A 17,362-nucleotide genomic window follows, 5' to 3' on the forward strand; every position below is an offset into this window, starting at 1 on the left:
CATGACAAAACCTATTCCCCCTCAAGAGACTGAAAAATTTGGCATAGGTCCTCAGATCATCAAAAGGTTCTACAGCTGCACCATCAAGATCATCCTGACTGGTATGGCAACTGCTAGGCCTCCGACCGCAAGACACTACAGAGGGTAGTGCGAACGGCCCAGTACATCACTGGGGCCAAACTTCCTGCCACCCAGGACCTCTATACCAGGTGGTGTCAGAGGAAGGGCCTAAAAAACTCCCACCCTAGTCATAGACTATTCTCTCTGCTACCACACGGCAAGCAGTACCAGAGCACCAAGTCTAGGTCCAAGAGGCTTCTAAACAGCTTCTACCCAAGCCATAAGACTGCTGAACATCTCATCAAATAGCTACCCAGACTTTTTGCATTGTCCCCCTCCTTTACACTGCTGCTACTCTCGGTTGTTATCATCTATGCATAGTCACTTTAATAACTCTACCTACATGTACATATTACCCCAAGTAACCGGTGCCCCCGCACATTGACTCTGTACCCCCCCGTATATAGTCTCGCTATGGTTATTTTACTGCTGCTCTTTAACTACTTGTTACTTTTATTTCTTATTCTTATCCGTATGTTTTTAAACTGCATTGTTGGTTAGGGGCTCGTAAGTAAGCATTCCCCTGTAAGGTCTACACCTGCTGTATTCGGCGCATGTGAATAATACAATTTGATTTGACATCACCAACATACTGCCACGAAGTGGTAACTATTAGTGACTTGTACATCGATATACTGCTCTAACATGGTCAATGCCCATTCACTAATCAAGCAGCTATTTTTCTCACAATCTGTAGATACCCCATATTAGCCTATATTTAACATGTTTTTGGTTGGCTACTTGTTAGATGCTGTATGGTCTTTGTCTTCTGAGAGACAGCCAATAGAGTTATTATTATAATGCTGAGAGCCACTGAGCCGGGCTATAGGCCTGTCTGTATTCAGGCAGCCAAGCTGTATTCTCAGGAGCAGGACAGAGCAGAGCCTGAGCTACAGCATGGCCTGGAGCAGATCATTGTGACACCAGCCACGTGCCACTGAGGCCCTGATACAGACAGGCCTTATTGTAGATGCTGCAGAGAGAAAAGAGGAAGGCTTGCTACTATAAGCCCAGTGCTACACCACAGTGCTACTACCACCCACAGCCCTACAGCTTCATCAGACCCAGTGCTACTGTAACACATATCAGCCCAGTGCTACACCACACTGCTACTACCACCCACAGCCCTACAGCTTCATCAGACCCAGTGCTACTGTACCACATATCAGCCCACATATCAGACCCAGTGCTACACCACACTGCTACTACCACCCACAGCTTCATCAGGACCAAAAAAGCCGATACTGATTCATCTGCATATTATTATTTTTATTTGTAATAATGACAATTACAACAATACTGAATGAACACTTATTTTAACGTAATATAACACATCACTAAAATCAAGTTAGCCTCAAATAAATAATGAAACATTAACAATTTGGTTTAAATAATGCAAAAACAAAGTGTTGGAGAAGAATGTAAAAGTGCAATATGTGTTATGTAAGAAAGCTAACGTTTAAGTTCCTTGCTCAGAACATGAGAACATATGAAAGCTGGTGGTTCCTTTTAACATGAGTCTTCAATATTCCCAGGTAAGAAGTTTTAGGTTGTAGTTATTATTGGAATTATAGGACTATTTCTCTCTATACCATTTGTATTTCATATAACTTTGACTATTGGATGTTCTTATAGGTACTTTAGTATTGCCAGTGTAACAGTATAGCTTCTGTCCCTCTCCTCGCCCCTACCTGGGCTCGACCAGGAACACATTGACAACAGCCACCCTCGAAGCAGCGTTACCCATGCAGAGCAAGGGGAACAACTACTCCTCAGAGTGAGTGACGTTTGAAACGCTATTAGCGCGCACCCCGCTAACTAGCTAGCCCTTACACATCGGTTACACCAGCCTAATCTCGGGAGTTGATAAGCTTGAAGTCATAAACAGCTCAATGCTTGAAGCATTGCGAAGAGCTGCTGGCAAAACGCATGAAAGTGCTGTTTTAATAAATGCTTCTGAGCCTGCTGCTGCCTACCATCGCTCAGTCAGACTGCTCTATCAAATCATAGTCTTAATTATAACATAATAACACACAGAAATATGAGCCTTCGGTCATTAATATGGTCGAATCCGGAAACTATCATCTCGAAAACAAAACGTTTATTCTTTCAGTCAAATACGGAACTGTTCCATATTTTATCCATAAGAATAAATAGTCCTGTTACATTGCAGAACCTTCAATGTTATGTCAATGTTATGTCTTATGTATTATATGTATTATTATGGAAAGTTCTGGCAAATGAGTTCACAACGAGCCCGGTGGCCCAAACTGTTGCATATACCCTGACTCTGCATGCAACGAATGCAAGAGAAGTGACACAATTTCACCTGGTTAATATTGCCTGCTAACCTGGATTTCTTTTAGCTAAATATGCAGGTTTAAAAATATATACTTCTGTGTATGGATTTTAAGAAAGGCATTGATGTTTATGGTTAGGTACAGTCGTGCAACGATTGTGCTTTTTTTGCAAATGCGCTTTTATTAAATCATCCCCCGTTTGGCGAAGTTGGCTGTCTTTGTTCGGAAGAAATAGTCTTCACACAGTTCGCAACGAGTCAGGCGGCCCGAATTGCTGCATATACCCGGACTCTGTTGCAACAGAAGTGACACCATTTCCCTAGTTAAAATAAATTCATGTTAGCAGGCAATATTAACTAAATATGCAGGTTTAAAAATATGTACTTGTGTATTGATTTTAAGAAAGGAATTGATGTTTATGGTTAGGTACATGTTGGAGCAACGACAGTGCTTTTTCGCGAATGCGCACCGTATCGATTATATGCAACGCAGGACACGCTAGATAAACTAGTAATATCATCAACCATGTGTAGTTAACTAGTGATTATGATTGATTGATTGTTTTTTCTAAGAAGTTTAATGCTAGCTAGCAACTTACCTTGGCTTCTTACTGCATTCGCGTAACATGCAGGCTCCTCATGGAGTGCAATGTAAAGCAGGTGGTTAGAGCGTTGGACTAGTTAACCGTAAGGTTGCCAGATTGAATCCCCAAGCTGACAAAATCTGTCGTTCTGCCCCTGAACAAGACAGTTAACCCACCATTCCCAGGTCGTCATTGAAAGTAAGAATGTGTTCTTAACTGACTTGCCTTGTTAAATAAAGATGTAAAGAAAAAAGATTAGGCCAAATAGGTTTGGCCGATTTAATTAGGGCCGATTTCAAGTTTTCATAACAATCGGAAATCGGCCCTAATTAAATCGGCCATTACGTTTAAATCGGTCGACCTCTAACCTTGACACTTCATTTTTGCATCATATGTAAAAGCTTGTCTTATTCTTCTAAGTTTGTTCTATTATTGTTCTATATTAGGTTTGGTAATAAATATGTCTTTATGCAGTAGCTTATTTGTTAAAGCTATGTCATCCACGGTTAGGCCCTATTCTGACAGCTTTGCACCCAAACATTTTTTTTTAAATATTCTACTGTAACATGGAATAGTAAATCCTTTTATGACTCACTAGGCTCTTAGATGATATAACCTGTTATGCAGTGTTGATTGTCTGCTCTGCACAATATGAACACAAATAAATGTCAGTAACACCTAAGATTATGTATAGATCATGTTTAAAACGACTTTTGAAATGACGTTACAACTCTGATATTTGTGTTGCCTACACAAAGAGCCCATAGCAGGTATTCATAAACTGCATCTCAAATAGCACCATAATCCATATACAGTGCACTACTTCTGACCAGGCCCCAGAGAGTGCCATTTGGGACCCAGCATGACTGTGTGATACAACTTGGCAGGTTCCCATGGCTAGAAAGCAGTACGAAACAAAAGACCACTGGCCTTAAATCTGTGGGGATTTATCAGGATCAGGCCTGATAAGAGAACAATGTCCACACTGTCTAAAATAACATATTAACGGAGGGCAGGAAATACTGTATCACAACTCTATCCTCTTAACCTTGTACATTCGTAGGGGATAAAAGTGTTATTTGAAGGGTTCTCCTATTGGGATAGCCAAATAACCCTTTTAGGTTCTAGATTTTTAAAAATGGTTCTATCTAAGAAAGTAACCACAAACAGCCAATGCTGGAGAAAATATGATGCGCTAAAAAAGGACATATGGTAGCTTGTGGTAATACCATGCTACACAGTTACAGGCTGGTAATACCATGCTACACAGTTACAGGCTGGTAATACCATGCTACACAGTTACAGGCTGGTAATACCATGCTACACAGTTACAGGCTGGTAATACCATGCTACACAGTTACAGGCTGGTAATACCATGCTACACAGTTACAGGCTGGTAATACCATGCTACACAGTTACAGGCTGGTAATACCATGCTACCATGCTACAGTTACAGGCTGGTAATACCATGCTACACAGTTACAGGCTGGTAATACCATGCTACACAGTTACAGGCTGGTAATACCATGCTACACAGTTACAGGCTGGTAATACCATGCTGCACAGTTACAGGCTGGTAATACCATGCTACACAGTTACAGGCTGGTAATACCATGCTACACAGTTACAGGCTGGTAATACCATGCTACATAGTTACAGGCCTGTGAATTACTTGGATAAAAACGAATCCAGAGAATGGAATACAGAGATGGGAAAACTCCCTGATATGTGAGAAACATCAACCCACAGATATCCTAGAATTCATAAGAGTGGATGATGTCATAGACTTGCTTCAACCTTCACTTCTTCACCACCACAGCCCTGTACAACTAACCCAGAGAATGAATGTGAATACAAGCATGTGTCAGTCCGTTGAGCTAATGCATAAGCTTGAGGAGGAAATGCAAGTCTTCCCTTAGAGAGAAACGTCCACTCACCATTCACATCTTCACCACCACCACCACCACAGCCTGTAGGCTGTCTGCCCTCAGTCTGGACTCATCTTTCATGTGCAGGGCTCAGCTGAGGCTCAGTGGGTAATCTCTCCTCAGAAACACTTCAATTCAACTGATCACTCAATCTCCTATGATGGAGCAACACACCAGCAGACCGCTCTGTTCACAAACAGACCACAATGAACGCTGGGATTCCCTCCTTCTTTGCCTCCTCTTTCTGTCCTCCCTCCTAGCTGTCGTTTTCTCTCTCCTCTGATCACTTGACACAGTAGATACAGCATAGAGCTTGTTTCCCTGTAGCTACAGCCAGTTAACTCCTGTCTCTGTTGTGTTGTTCTGGTGCTGAAAGAGGAAGCAGAAAATATAGGAAACCTTAAAATGGCACTCCCCAAATTCCTCCCTGGTTCCTTCCCCTGTACTGCCTCCTGCCTGACTCCCAGCTGTCCCAGAGGAGAGCGGAATAACAGTAGCTCTGAGAGGCCTGACTGCCTGTGTCTGTCTGTAGGTAAGTAGCAGTAGTATAGTGGTAAGGAGCTTCTATACACACAGAGTAGATGAGCTAGTTTCTAGACACAGAGAAATACACAGACAGACAGACAAACAGAGAGAGAGAGAGAGAGAGAGAAATACACAGGGAGCTAGCTTCTATACACAGAGAGAAATATGCAGGGAGCTAGCTTCTACAGAGAGAGAAATATGCAGGGAGCTAGCTTCTACAAAGAGAGAGTAGGGTGAGCTAACCTGCTATAGCCTCCCTCAGTCCAACACCCAGAGCAACCAGAGGCAGCTGTCTTTACTGATGAGAGCAGCTCTAACAATGACATTCCTTCTGCTTTCAGCGCTCTCATTCTCTCTCTCCCTCTCTTTTCTAAACCGCCCCAGAAGTAGTAGCAGTAGGATCTCAGCAACTAGCCTAGCATTAGACATTCTTATTTTACCTCCCAAATGGCACCCTATTCCATACATAGTGCACTACTTTTGTTAAAAGTATGTAGGGAATAGGGTGCCTTACTGTTGGAGGTGTTCTCAGCCAGCAGCAGAAGCAGCATGCTAGGCTATAGGGCCCATAGTTTTTCATGCCCAGCCATTACAATACCAGTGACTAAGAATCTCAGCAGATCCCCTTCACTCCCCCCCAAAACCCCAGCCCCTCTCTCCCTGCTTCTCTCGAGCCAAAGCCCCTTCCCTCTCTCCCTCTGTTGCCCCCTCCCTCTCTTCTCAGCGGCTGAATGGTAGCAGCTGAACAGTGACATCAGAGGGGTGCAAGCCAAACCTTTCAGGCTCCTCCCCTCTCTCTCTCTGTGCTGTGTGTGTGTGCTGGCTAGTTGCTACACTAAGCCTGCAGCAGTCTTCCCTCCTCGATCTTTCTGTATGTTTGCTAGTCACAACACTAGGCCTGCGGCAGTCTACCTCCCCTCCCCTGCCCTGCCCTCCCTTCACCTACACTTCCCCAGGCAGCTCCCTCCCACTTGCTTCGCCACATAAATCTGTCTTTAAAAACAGTGTTCACCAGACAACAGCTTTATCCAATAATGCACTCTGACAAGTCCGTGGAGAAGGGTTGAATGGCAGACATAACAGTGAGTGTGAAGAGGATATTCTTAAGCCAAGGTTTACACAGAATTGTAACCTCACACAGAAAGGTGAATTGGTTTCAGAGAGCCTGAAAGGGGTTTTTCAAACACTGTATGTAACCCTCAATCATATATTAAAATACCAACATGTGATTGACAGTTTATACATGGAGAGAAAAGGAAAACAACAGAAAGTGATTTTGTTCCACAATGGAGACAGACTCAGATTCCTTCCCGAATGGTGCCCTATTCCCTATGTCATGCATTGCACTATAAAGGGAATAGGCAGCCATTTGGGACACAAATCCATATCAGATAATAACCACAGTCAGACCTGATTTTTTAATCTGATTAATCCAGTGAGGAGTGATACACGTCTACAGTAATTCTCACCTAAGAACCCTGTCATACTGCCCTTAATGTCAGCATGATGTCAGTATAGATTTCTGTGTGAAAGGGGTTCTCGTCATGCTTTGGAGAGGGGAGCATCAAATCATCTTTGACGGTATCTCACCCACTCTCTTTCTGCACTAAGTGGCTTAATGGGCTCCTTCCTGCAGGGCTGGGCTCAGGCCACTGTCTGGATCGCAGCCTCTAATGACACCATCACACACATTCACACGCTCCCGTAACTAACATGTCGAGTCAACTCTCATCTTAAAGCCACACCATGGGAGCACCACAACCACACCCTAACTGGCCAGGAGATGGGCATTGGTAATGGCTGTATCATCCTGTCCAAGCCAGAAGGGCTCCTGCCCAATGCGCCAATCTCCTGTTTCTGAAGCAGCATGATGTACTAGTACACCCCCTTGGACAGGAAGCTAGTCTGTCGCAGGGCCTTACCGCCAATCCATCTCCTTAATGCGGAGAGTCAAGCAGAGATGCATCGAGTCCCATTTTTAGAGTCCTTGGTAACTCTCCCGGGAATCGAACCCCCCAACCTTCCAATCCCAGGGGGGGACACTCCAACCACTGACTTGGCGTGTGAATGAACTAGAAGACAAGATGATTTTTGTTGTTGCATCTTTCTCCCTATCCGAGTGACTCACCACTGTGTGTGAGAGAGTCTCTTAATGTAAGTATGTCAGGATGAAGAAGTGAATATAGGCCTACTGCTGTTTGCATGACTAATGCATAGCAATTGATTTTATCCGTTGTAGACAGACATCTTCACAGAGCAGAAGACTCCACTTAGAATCACATAAATAGTTGAGCCTGAATAATAATACTCTCTCTCTGCTAAGTGTAACGTTGCATAAGTGAAACGCCACAGAGCAAAGAGGGCTTCTATAGGAGTCAGTGAGTGGCTCTGATGAAGACTCACCACAATACACAACTCCTGGGGTGGGGCTCAAATAACACCACATTCGCTATCTAGTGCACTACATTTGACCAGAGCCCCAGTGCACTACATAGGGAATAGGGTGTCTTATCAGACACAGCCTTGGTCCCAGTGTCTCGAACATAGACAGCCATACAGTAAAGATACAGTTCTATACTGTCTGTACATCATAGGTCTGGCAGAGCAGTCAGTTGGGAGGTGGGCAGCAGAAGAGTGGCCTAATGTGGGATGCATTAGCCCTTGGTGATGTACTGTGTTGTACTGTAGGCCTACAGTGCTGTCTAAGTGTAGGCCTACAGTGCTGTCTAAATATAGACGCTGGCTATGTTTCCAGCTATATCTGTTGCTGTGTGCATGTCATTATACAGTAGTCATCTAGATAGCATTTAGAATGAAGTAGTCCAGATTCAATTTTCACAGCACTCTGTGAAAGACAGCAAGGATGTCGGTTTCTCCTATTTGTCACTGGGAGTGATACACTACCGGTCAAAAGTTTTAGAACACCTACTCATTCAAGGGTTTTTCTTTATTTTTATAGTGAAGACATCAAAACTATGAAATAACACATACGGAGGGCAATTTGACCAAGAAGGAGAGTGATGGAGTGCTGCATCAGATGACCTTGCCCCCACCATCTCCCGACCTCAACCAAATTGAGATGGTTTGAGATGGGCGGACTGCAGAGTGAAGGAAAAGCAGTCAACAAGTGCTCAGCATATGTGGGAACTCCTTCAAGACTGTTGGAAAGGCATTCCAGGTGAGGCTGGTTGAGAGAATGGCTGGGCATGCCAAGAGTGTGCAAAGCTGTCATCAAGGCAAAGGGTGGCTACTTCGAAGAATCTCAAATATAATATATATTTTTTTGTTTAACACTGTTTACTATTATTCACTATCACTATTATTCTACAATGTAGAAAATAGTACAAATAAAGAAAAACCCTGGAATGAGTATGTGTTCTAAAACTTTTGACCGGTAGTGTATGTCTGTGTCCAAGGGAAGCATGACAGCAGAGACTGGACTTGAGTAACAGTAGCTACGCTGCATTTGCGAAAGAGTAGGGCTCCAGATAACAATGTACGAGTGGTGGTAGAAATAGGACGCCCCGCTCATTTGTCAAACAAACAAGAATGCATAAAATTGTCAAGACAAGGATATTTCACCTTAACCATAATCTTTTAAACGATATCTCCTGAAAAGGGATATAATGTATACTGTATAAAGCCAAAACGACTCTCCGCTCCCCACCAGTACCTTGGGGTCATACCCTGACCCAGGTCAAGGTAGTGGAATGGGGATACATAAGGAACACATCAAGCATACAGAATATCCAATATATGGACATCTTTCACATTAGGAGACAGACACTGATGTATTGTACAGGCTATATGAAATACATTGGGAACACACTATACGCAAGACTGCTGCATCAGATGAGTCGTGCATGGCTGAACAGTAATTGAGTATTTGGATCCCTGCATTATTTAAATCGCCCCTAGTTTACAAAGCTGGAGGACTGTTCTGTAGTCCTATTTAGAAGGGGTGCGAGAGGCTGAAAATACGTGAAGTCAATGCAGCTGACCCCAGGTTTAAAGTACATGGATGCCCAGAGAAGCAACAGAGAAGCAACCTTGTTCATGAATAATTGGAAGGTGCAGCTGATAGTCAAGAGTAACTTATTTCTTGGCTCTCGGTACCCATTGATCATCATTCATACAGCAGTGATACTGTAGCACACCAGCATTGCATCCCCAATGGCACCCTATTCCCTATATATTGTGCACTACTTTGACCAGAGAGGCCAAGAGCCCTGGTCAAAAGTGGTGCACTATATAAGGAATAAGGTGCCATTTAGGACTCATACCAGTGTCTTTACATGTCAGGGTGCTGCATGAGGGACGTCTGTCTCTATCCCTTTACCTCCTGACGGAATGTAACTGAAAGGAGACGTGGCTGGATGACATCCCACCTTTCATTGACATGTCATTTAGTGAAAGTGCAACGGACACAGACCTGGAATAAGAGCTTCACCAAAACCATCTGGGACTTTTCCCTTGTGTATGACTACAGCATTTTACTGAAATACTTTAAGGATAAATAGGAGTGAATCTGTTTTCCACTAAATGTGTATCTCAACTCCAAAAGCCAACTTTCTCCAGTTGCTTTGGTTAAGAAACGACAATAAAAGAAGATAATTTGATCAGAAAGAGATACTGGATGGTCTCTTTAAGGGCTTGAATACACACTCTTCAGAACAAGTCAATAATAGATCAGAGATACTTTTTTAAAGCTCTATTATGCTCTGTCTTGTTTGATCTTCCTATTGTGGAAGATGGGTACAATTCCAATATATGGTTTCTGGATGCACACGGACAGGAAACGATACACTGATAGCACCCCAAATGGCACCCTATGCACTACGTTTGGCCAGGGCCCTGGGTACCATTTAGGTCAGAGAGCTTATCACTGCAGGACTGTGGATTGACTAATGTTACTGAGGGAAAGACAGAGGACATGGACACATCAGGAGAAGCCGGTCTCTGTCACAGTCCTCGGCACCTGGACACAGTCCTCGGCACCTGGACACAGTCCTCGGCATAACAGCAGCTCATTAGGATACACACACCCATGTATGCGGCATTTTTCAGAGGCTACCGCCAGCACACACACACACACACACACACACACTGCAGATCTCAGAAAGGTCGACACACTCACACTCAGCCATGGGCCACTGCCCAGACTCCTGTCAAGCCAGACTGCAATCTGCTGCTAACTACTTTCGCTCACAGAGCCTCTGTCTGCATCCCAAATGGCACCCTATTCCCTATATAGTGCACTATTGACCAGGGCCCATAGGAGGCCCACTTTGTCTGAAATTAGTAGCTCTGGCCACAGGTAGTTCAATACATAGTGAATAGGGTGCCATTTGAAATAGCCCATACTGTAGTCCTGACTTGAGTTTATTGATTCATGTGGGATAAATGAGGCTAGATGCAGTCAGCCTAAACACATTGAAATGGAAAAGAGCTCACCTCTCCACTCCAAACACAAAGAAACATAGTGGTGTACAAGACTATATACAGCACAGGCACAGTCATAGACACATAGATAGTGAACCTGGTGGTCAGTGTCTTGGAATTCAGAAGGTGTCACGTTCTGACCCTAGTTATTGTGTTAATTGTTTGTTTTAGTTGGTCAGGACGTGAGTTGGGTGGGCATTCTGTTTTGTGTGTCTAGGTTGTTTTTCTGTGTTCGGCCTAGTATGGTTCTCAATCAGAGGCAGGTGTCGTTAGTTGTCTCTGATTGAGAATCATACTTAGGTAGCCTGGGTTTCACTGTTTGTTTGTGGGTGATTGTTTCCATGTCTGTGTTTTACACCACACGGTACTGGTTTCGGTTATTCACGTTACGTTTATTGTTTTGTATGGAGTGTTCAGTTTATTTGTTTAAATAAACAACCATGGACACTTACCACGCCGCATATTGGTCCTCTGATCCTTCTCGCCTCTCCTCTTCAGACGAAGAGGAGGAAAACCATTACAGAATCACCCACCAACCAAGGACCAAGCGGCGTGGTAACAGACAGCAGCAGCAAAGGCAGCAGCAGGAGAGGCAACAGCAGCAGCAGCAGAGGCAGCATTATCTGGACTATACAACTTGAGAAGAGATAGACAGGTGGGCGGTCGACCCAGGGAGAGTGCCGGAGCCCGCCTGGGATTCGCTGAAGCAGTGTGAGGAGGGCTACAGGAGAATGAGGTTGGCGAAACGAGCACGGCGGCGCGGTAGGAAGCCCGAGAGACAGCCCCAAAAATTCATTGGGGGGGGCACAGGGAGTGTGGCAGAGTCAGGAGTCAGACCTGAGCCAACTCCTGTTTACCGTAAGGAGCCATGGATGGAATCAGAGCTGTCGGCGAAGCTGAGGGCTGAGTCTGAGAGGGTCGAGGAATTATTGGACAGATTGGAGGAGAGTGAACGGATGGGAGATGAGGAGACACTCGAGGAGGTGTTAATAGAATTGGAGGAGAGTGAAGAGAGAGAGCTGTTGATTTAGCGTAGTATGCAAGGCGTTCGCCCTGAGGTGCGTGTCCCTAGCCCGGTACCACCAGTGCCGGAACCCCGCACTAGGCTGCATCTCCGTCCCATCAATACAGGTGCTCCCGCCTGTCCGGCGCTACCAGAGTTTCAGCCCCTCAGTCCAGAGGCGCCAGAGCCCCTCAGTCCAGAGGCGCCAGAGCCCCTCAGTCCAGAGGCGCCAGAGCCCCTCAGTCCAGAGGCGCCAGAGCCTTCCTCCTCTCCAGCGCTGTCGGAGTCTCCCGCCTGTCCATAGCCGGCAGAGCCCCTCAGTCCAGCGCCGCCTGAGCCGCCCGTCTGCCCAGCGCCGCCAGTCTGCCCAGCGCCGCCTGAGCCGCCCAACTGCCCAGCGCCATCTGAGCCACCCGTCAGTCAGGAGCTGACAGAGCCGTCCGCCAGCCAGGAGCTGCCAGCCCCTCAGTCCAGAGGTGTCCCTTCAGTCCAGAGGTGGGCCTGTTGTTTAGGGTTCCCAGGTCAGAGTCGGCGGCAAGGATCGCCGTTCCTAGGAGACCACAGAGGCGGACTAAGACTATGGTGGAGTGGGGTCCACGTCCAGCGCCGCCACCGTGGACAGATGCCCACCCAGACCCTCCCCTATAGGTTCAGGTTTTGCGGCCGGAGTCCGCACCTTGGGAGGGGGGTACTGACCACTAGACCACTGCTGAATGCATGGCCAAAATAGGCGCAAAATCGCTCCAAGGTGGTCAGATGACGAGGTTAAATGCTGCTTTTCACTCCCCAAATCAGACTAATGCTGAACCACTGTAGATAGTGACTCCGAAAACTGTCATTAATACTGTTATGCATTACAGGACTATTCTATTGTGGATGATCACGACCCTACATCTGAAATCTAGTATTAGATCTCATTAATAGGAATGTTATGACTGTCCCTTCCTGCTTGGAGACTAGAGAAAGAGGACTGTGATGTGATGCGTGGAGAAAGAGATCTGTGATGTTGATACTAGAGGTCGGCCGATTATGATTCTTCAACGCCGATACCGATTATTGGAGGACCAATAAAGCCTATACCGATTAAATTGGCAGATTTATTTATTTATTTTATTTCTAATAATGACAATTACAACAATACTGAATGAACACTTATTTTAACCTAATATAATTCATCAATCAAATCTATTTAGCCTCAAATAAATAATGAAACATGTTCAATATGGTTTAAATAATGCAAAAACAAAGTGTTGGAGAAGAAAGTAATATGTGCCCATATGCAATATGTGCCATGTATGTGCCATGTATGTGCCATGTAAAAATGTGTGCCATGTAAAAAAGCTACCGTTTAAATTCCTTGCTCAGAACAGAAGAACATATGAAAGTTGGTGGTTCCTTTTAACATGAGACTTCAATATTCCCAGGTAAGAAGTTTTAGGTTGTAGTTAATATAGTATTTATAGGACTATTTCTCTCTATACCATTTGTATTTCATATACCTTTGACTATTGGATGTTCTTATAGGCACTTTAGTATTGCCAGTGTAACAGTATAGCTTCCGTCCCCCTCCTCGCCCCGACCTGGGCTCGAACCAGGAACACATCGACAACAGCCACACTCGAAGCAGCGTTACCCATCGCTCCACAAAAGCTGCGGCCCTTGCCGCGCAAAGGGAATAACTACTCCAAATCTAAAAGCGAGTGACGTTTGAAACGGTATTAGCGCACACCCAGCTAACTAGCTAGCCATTTCACATCGGTTACACCAGCCATTAGGCTGATAGGCTTGAAGTCATAAACAGCGCTGTGTTTGCAAAGAGCTGCTGACAAAACACATGAAAGTGCTGTTTGAATGAATGATTACGGGCCTGCTGCTGCTCAGTCAAACTGCTCGATCAAATCAGACTTAATTATAACATAACACACAGAAATACAAGCCTTTGGTCATTAATATAATTTCGAAAAAACAAAACGTTTATTATTTCAGTGAAATACAGAACCGTTCTGTATTTTATCTAATGGGTGGCATCCCTAAGTCTAAATATTCTTGTTACATTGCACAACCTTCAATGTTATGTCATAATTACGTAAAGTTCTGGCAAATTAGTTCGCAATTAGCCAGGCAGCCCAAACTGTTGCATATACCCTGACTCTGCATGCAATGAACGCAAGTGAAATGACACAATTTCACCTGGTTATTATTGCCTGCTAAACTGGATTAGTAGTTATAACTAGTGATTATGATTGATTGATTTTTTTTATAAGATAAGTTTAATGCTAGCTAGCAATTTATCTTGCCTCCTACTGCATTCGCGTACAGGCAGGCTCCTCATTTAGTGCAATGGTTGTAGCGTTGGACTAGTTAACTGTACAGTTGCAAGATTGGATCCCCTGAGCTGACAAGGTGAACATCTGTTGTTCTGCCCCTGAACAAGGCAGTTAACCCACCGTTCCTAGGCCGTCATTGAAAATAAGAATTTGTTCTTAACTGACTTGCCTAGTTAAATAAAGGTATAAAAAAATATATATCGGCACCCAAAAATACCGATTTACGATTGTTATGAAAACTTGAAATCGGCCCTAATTAATCGGCCATTCCGATTAATCGGCCGACCTCTATTTGATACTAATAGCAGTAAGGGTCAAATACAGTTAAGAATGAATCTCCTGCTGGCTGCCCTGAGGCTTAAAACACTATCACTCTAATAACGTTCCAACAAATCACATCAAGTCAAATGTTTTAGTGTATTTTAAACCAATCAATTTACTTCACAGTAAAATGAACACAGACTATGCATATTCCTGGAGGACACTAACTCACACAGTGAAGAGGTGAAGTATAGGTCTCTTAACCTAGCTGTCCTTGTGGCTAAAAAACTGATAGGAGACCAGGTGAAGAATGATATTCTTCCCAGTTCCAACCACCTGTAGTGGTAAAATTACATCAGTGACAGCTGATACATCTCTGATGACAACTGGCTGCTGGTGACCCCAAGGAACATATAGATGTTCACTGACTGTCTTTCATGAACTAAACTACTGGTGGTCTCCCTCTCTCCCTCTCCACACAGTCACAATGCACTATTGTCTATTAATCTCCCCTAAAGCAGCATGGAATTACAAGCAAAGACTTATTTCATGACATCATTAATACAGCACAATACTGTATTAGTACACATAACACAACAGTAATAGTGACAGCATTGTGTAACCATTCAGACCAGTCCTAGGTTCAGACCATCCTCTGGTAGACTGTGGCCTGTGTCATCACTGCTGATGTCTGATCTCACGCATGCAGGGCTGCCTGCTCTGAGCAAGACCAGGGCTGTGGCCAGCTCCCCGAATAGTGCACAATGTAATATACTAACAGATCTGGGAACATCTGTTAGCTGTAGTCAGCTCCCACCATTAATCAGACCTGACTGCAACAACCCAACATAACCCAGCACTGCAACAGACTAAAGCACTCCTGGACATCTATAATGTTTGATGCAGGATAGGAGAGGTAGCTAGACAACCCACCCAGTGGCAATACAATGCCAAATGAAGAGCCATAGAATGACTTGAACATTGACCTAATCAGCTGATTCACATGAGCTTACTGTACCATTACCTAACATAACACTGAAACATAAGATCATTACCTAACACTGAAACATAAGATCATTACCTAACATAACACTGAAACATAAGATCATTACCTAACATAACACTGAAACACAAGATCATTACCTAACATAACACTGAAACATAAGATCATTATCTAACATAACACTGAAACACAACATCATTATCTAACATATCTCTGAAACACAACATCATGTCCTAACATAACACTGAAACACAACATCATTACCTAACATAACACTGAAACATAAGATCATTACCTAACATAACACTGAAACATAAGATCATTACCTAACATAACACTGAAACACAAGATCATTACCTAACATAACACTGAAACATAAGATCATTATCTAACATAACACTGAAACACAACATCATGTCCTAACATAACACTGAAACACAACATCATGTCCTAACATAACACTGAAACACAACATCATGTCCTAACATAACACTGAAACACAACATCATGGACCACCCATACGTAGAATGTATGCACACATGACTGTAAGTCGCTTTGGATAAAAGTGTCTGCTAAATGGCATATATTATTATTATATTACTAACATAACACTGAAACACAACATCATGTCCTAACATACAGTCTTAGGGGGGAAAAAGGTTCCAAAAGTGTTTTTCAGCTGTCCCCATTGGAGGACCCTTCTTAGACCCTTTTGGGTTCCATGTAGAAATCTCTTCATGGAAGCCAAATGGCTTCTACCTGGAACCAAAAGGGATTATTCAAAGGGTTCTACTTTGGGGACAGCTGGAGAAGCATTTTAGCACATTTATTTTCTAAGAGTGTAACATTGAAACATAACATCGCAATTTCAGAATATAACATTGAAACAACATAAATATAGATAAACATATGATAAATTCTCCAAAATACAGTAACCTCACCCAGCCATGAGCCCTACCCATAGACTGCAGCATTGATGCCCACCTGCTAATGAGCAGAGCAAGCAGTCAGGAGCTAAAATGGAGAGGTGTGTGTGCATGTGCCATTTCCCACTCACATACAATGCCATTTCACCTCTTATGAATAGAAAAGCTACAGCAACAGCTCAGAGCCGTAGATGCCAAGTGGTCAATAATCACTGCTTGTTCCTGTTCTGAGATTCACCGAACTGAGGCACAGACACCAGACGAGATACTGTAATAAATTATTCAAACTCTTCTTTGCATCCATATGTAGCGAGAAACCCTGGACATAGCACTGCACTGCACTACCGCTGGCTTGGGGAGAAAGCACCGAGAAAACAGCGAGACAGACAGAGAGAGGCGGAATGGGAGGATTGTACTCACATGAATTTCCAGGCAACCTTAGAGAGAAGTGTCAGCATCCAAGTCCACAGCTGTCCATTGTCAGAGTCCTCCTGTGTTATAACAGAATACACAGAGAGAACGGTGAGACAGGAATAAAGGGCAGGGTGTCTGCTGTGTTTGGGAAGAAAAGGAGCGAGAGACTGGGAGGGAAGGAGAAGAGAAAGGAAGGGAGGGAGGGGCGGATCCGTACAAATACTGTTATTGATTGGCTAGAGAGCAGTGGGAGGTGTTTGGCTGTCCAATGGGATATACGGCATGTAAATGAGATGTAAATGAGGTGGAGCATCTTCAGAATGTGATGGAGGGATAAGACTGTCTGCTGCAATAGGGTGTAACTTGTTTTAACCCCACCCCCTGCCCATAAAAGGACAAAGGATGCTTTTCACTGCCTTCTCTGGTGTCGTAATCAGGCTGCTATTTAAGATATAAGGAACACACAGAGAAGCTGTACAGAAGACAATGGCCAAGCCCTAATGACTGTATTTACCATGAATAAATATAGC

General features: G+C 44.0%; 1 protein-coding gene across 2 annotated transcripts in view; it reads right to left on the reverse strand.

Moving 5' to 3' along the window:
* Window positions 1–16,999, reverse strand: part of LOC124006157 (tripartite motif-containing protein 3-like) — a 40,797-nt gene extending 23,798 nt beyond the window's left edge. Inside the window, exon 1 of one of the 2 annotated variants that reach the window (XM_046315971.1) lies at window positions 16,839–16,999. The gene's annotated coding sequence lies outside the window, so the exon portion shown is untranslated. Of the gene's footprint in view, window positions 1–4,940; window positions 5,312–16,838 lie in introns of those variants that run through there. The other variant, XM_046315972.1, reaches the window with a different exon arrangement.
* Window positions 17,000–17,362: the final 363 nt, after the last annotated feature.

Source organism: Oncorhynchus gorbuscha, linkage group LG19, assembly GCF_021184085.1.
Source record: "Oncorhynchus gorbuscha isolate QuinsamMale2020 ecotype Even-year linkage group LG19, OgorEven_v1.0, whole genome shotgun sequence".
Lineage (NCBI taxonomy): Eukaryota > Metazoa > Chordata > Actinopteri > Salmoniformes > Salmonidae > Oncorhynchus > Oncorhynchus gorbuscha.